This window comes from Lactuca serriola, chromosome 1 (assembly GCF_051521515.1).
Source record: "Lactuca serriola cultivar US96UC23 chromosome 1, Lser_US96UC23_V15, whole genome shotgun sequence".
Lineage (NCBI taxonomy): Eukaryota > Viridiplantae > Streptophyta > Magnoliopsida > Asterales > Asteraceae > Lactuca > Lactuca serriola.
The window spans coordinates 14,114,994-14,118,994 of NC_136408.1; the positions used below are offsets into that span (position 1 = coordinate 14,114,994).

Here is a 4,001-nt window from a genome sequence, read left to right on the forward strand (position 1 = left end):
ATCAATCACTTTCAAAATATTATGTGTTTATAAAACTATATTGGTTTATATATCTATCTTCTATAATATGTTAAACTTATATAAGTTATTGTATTTTATTAATTTGTTTTATACTATAAAATCAGTAAAAAAATATTAATAAAAATATAAATTGAAATACTTTTTAGTATATGAATTCTTTTATACAACAGTTGTTTAACAATAAATAAAAAATTAATATAATGTAATATAGATTAAAATAAAAGTAATTATATTTTCTAATTTGGGACCTTAACGGCTTTGAAAGGCTTTGACCATTTGAAAAAGGAAAGTCTATGTGGATTTCAATTTGCCTTTGAAAAACCGCTAATCCGCTATGTGTATGCTCCAACGCTCATTTATTTTTGGTGAATGTAAAATTTAACAAGACCAAAGACATATCCCTCTTTCCATCCTTCATCTTCCAATTCGGAACCCTAAAGATGTCTACGAATAAACTAGAAGGGAAAGTAGCTATCGTCACCGGCGGAGCAAGTGGCATCGGAGAAGCCACCGCTCGTCTGTTTGCAAAACAAAGTGTCCGTGGGGTGGTGATCGCTGATGTCCAAGATGAGCTCGGCAAAAACCTCTCTGCATCCATCGGCTCGGACCGTAGCACCTACATCCATTGTGACGTCTCCGACGAAACCCAAGTTAAGTCACTGGTCGACCAGACGGTGGCTAAATACGGCCAACTTGATATTATGTTTAGCAATGCCGGGATCGCTAGTAAAGGCGAGCAGACAGTCGTTGACATGGATCTGAACGAATTTGAAAAACTGTTTTCCATTAATGTTCGAGGGATGGTGTTGTGCCTGAAGTATGCCGCACGTTCTATGATTGAGAATAAGGTGAAAGGAAACATTATTTGCACGGCTAGCGTGCTGGGACGGAGAGGCATGCCACGACGTACGGATTATTGCATGTCGAAGCATGCAGTGGTGGGGCTGATGAAATCGGCGACCAAGCAGTTGGGTAAGTATGGAATCCGAGTGAATGCTGTGTCACCTTTTGCTGTGGCGACGCCGTTGATGTGCAACGTGCATGACAAAGGGGCAGAAGAAGTGGAGAAGATGTATGAATCGATGAGTAGCTTGAAAGATGAGGTGTTGAAAGCAGATGATATTGCCGACGCCGTGTTGTTCCTTGCCTCCCAGGAATCTAGATTTATCACTGGGGTTGATATGGCTATCGACGGCGGTTTTGATGTTTGATTCGCTTATGATGATGGTGAAACTTTAACGGATAAAATAGATATTTGAAACTGCATTTTTTAGTTAATTATCATGTGATCCAAATATATACATTAGAATCATATAATCTTTTAATGAATATTGAATGATAATAAAATAATGGGTCGTGACATATATTATCTTGACTTTTTTTATTATATGAATTTATAATAACCGGTAAAAATGTCTGTGCTTTGCAACGGGACCCATGTTTTTTTTGTATAGATTGTAGTAAACAACAATGTGCTGTACTCCAATGGTTCCCGGTTAATAATAAATAACTTACTATTACTTTTACTATTACTTTTAGTATATCTATTTTCACTTTTTTTCCATTATGTCATTCTACTTTTTAAAGTATAATGTTGCAAAAGGAAAAAATGGGTGTACCATGCTATAATAAACAAATTAACGAAAATAGTTATTTCATGTATTTAAAAAATGCACAATATATCTTATTTTCATTTGTTTATAACAATGAGTATTCGCTGACACACATACATACACATAAATCAACACACAAACAAATAGTGAGGTGGTGTATACACACATGATCCATTATATATAGATTAAAAAACTATTCCCTTATGAACAGTGCATGCAATAACTTTTATTTTTACCGTTTTCGGTTGTAAGAGTATGCTATCTTTGCCACTATACTGTTTGCCATCTATACACGCGTATAGCACCGTTTTTTCCAATGATTTCTCTTTCATCCACCGGTAGACAGATACCCTTATCGGCTCTCTCTCACCCTTATTCCCTCTCCCACCTCCGCCGATGGCTTCTCCTGTGTATTCTATCGGCTCTTCATCTTCTCTCTTATACTATGACAGTCATCATCTCCACACGTCTACATGTGTTGAGTTAAAATTCTACACTAGGAGCCATCCATTTTGATTTTTCTGTATCTGCGATGTCCTCTCCGATTCATCTCTACCTGCTCCATATGTTACATACTCTGTCTGATTTCCGTTGAACCTCGCTTCCTTGATTCTGTGTCTTGCGTTTTTGGCAGGGCCGACCTAATACATGGGCGAGTTGGGCAGAGGCCCAGGGCAGCAAAGAGAAGATGGTCATAACTTTACTCCATCATTTCAATGTATTAGGTATTCAGCCCAAATGATTTCAGCATCTCTGATTGATTGTGTTGTTCACTCTCTCTAGTTCCCGTCTTCCCAGTCGTCTCCTAGAAAGATGAAAGGTCCAGATGCAAAAGACGAGGAGTTCATTGGTTTCACCAATCATCAATTGTTTGAGAGGCTCTTATTTAGATACATAATGGATACCCTCTCCTTCTTTCTACTACACAAGAACAATGATTTCTACAAACTCTCATCTCTTGTCTCTCGATTTCTCTAAACTCACTTTTCTTATCTTTTTTTATACCATTTCCTCTTCCGGTTTCTGTAACTATCTCAATATTTATATTCTCTCTGGTTTGGAACTCATCAGAGTTGGAATGGAAGTATTCATCTACTTAGGACGACCGTGCCTCTGTTACTATGGAATTGTCCAGTTCTCTATTTGTTACATAACTTTTCTAGATGTTATGCTTTCTCATATGGTGTTACTTTTCTGGATTTGGAGTTTTACCTAGGTGTATGGTTATGTTTTCCTTGTTTTGGTCGGTTTGCATGTTAAAAGTGCCTCCCTGTACATATTGAGTTTTGCCAATTTGGACAATTCTGCCCTTGTTGATCTAGGTGTATTTAGTTTTTGTAATCGATTTCAAGTTACCACGATTTTGGTGTCAAATAGTATTAAAGGATAGCTTGGTTGGACGCTCATGCCCTTGGAGTTGATTCCCTGCAATTCTATAATGTTTTGTTGCTGTGAACAAAATTCTTTGTTCTCAATTTTGACAGTGGATTCTAAAAGTAACTGTTTCAGTTTGAGTTTTTATTATACATATATTAAGGTAGTGAAATTTTGTTTTCTAATTTTAATATTTTGTTGGCATTTTATATAGTGTCATTAGGGGTAGTGTATTTATGAATGTATTAAATTTTTGTTTTCGTGCTTCACAGTTCACAATTTCATTTGACACAACAATTTTTTTTTTCAAATCATTTACGAGAGTAACTCGAAATCTAATGAACTTGTTGAAAATACTTATCTTAACTATGATATATTAATAAAGTTTTTTATTCATTGAATGTTTTAAGGAAATGTTTTAGTGATGTTTGCAACTTTTAGTTATATGAGTATGATTTTGTTAGAAAAACATGCTACTTGCATTTTTGTTTTATAAATCTATGTTTTATTTAGATTTAATACAAGTATTCGGGCATTATGAAGTTTTTCGCCCAAGGTAGTAAAAACCTATGGATCGGCCCTGGTCTTTCACTACTTCCACCAACAAAAGGAGACAAAATAGGAGGCGACACAGCGAGCAAGAAAGCCGAATTTATGCTTCTGTCTCCCTTGCCGATTAGGGCTCCACTAATAGCATACAAAGAAGCAAAAGTCACAAATGCGGATGCTATAACCTTGCTTTCGATGACATCCTAAACATCATCCAAATAGCAATTACCTCCTTGCCTTCGATGGTTTTCTCTCGAAGGTCTGTTTGTTAAAAAAATCATTTTATCTTATGTAAATTAGTTCAATATTTTTTTTTCCCAAATACCAGGTGGCAAATCCTCTGGAAATATTTATGCCATTAACGATACCTTCTTGACAAAGGTTGTTCAATGAGATGGAAAGTCATGAGCCTAGGGTTAAATGTTGAAACGTTTGCCTGCCATG

General features: G+C 35.9%; 1 pseudogene; it reads left to right on the forward strand.

The window, feature by feature from the left end:
• The first annotated feature begins 447 nt into the window (after window positions 1-447).
• On the forward strand, window positions 448-1,470 carry LOC145067554 ((-)-isopiperitenol/(-)-carveol dehydrogenase, mitochondrial pseudogene; annotated as a pseudogene).
• Window positions 1,471-4,001: the final 2,531 nt, after the last annotated feature.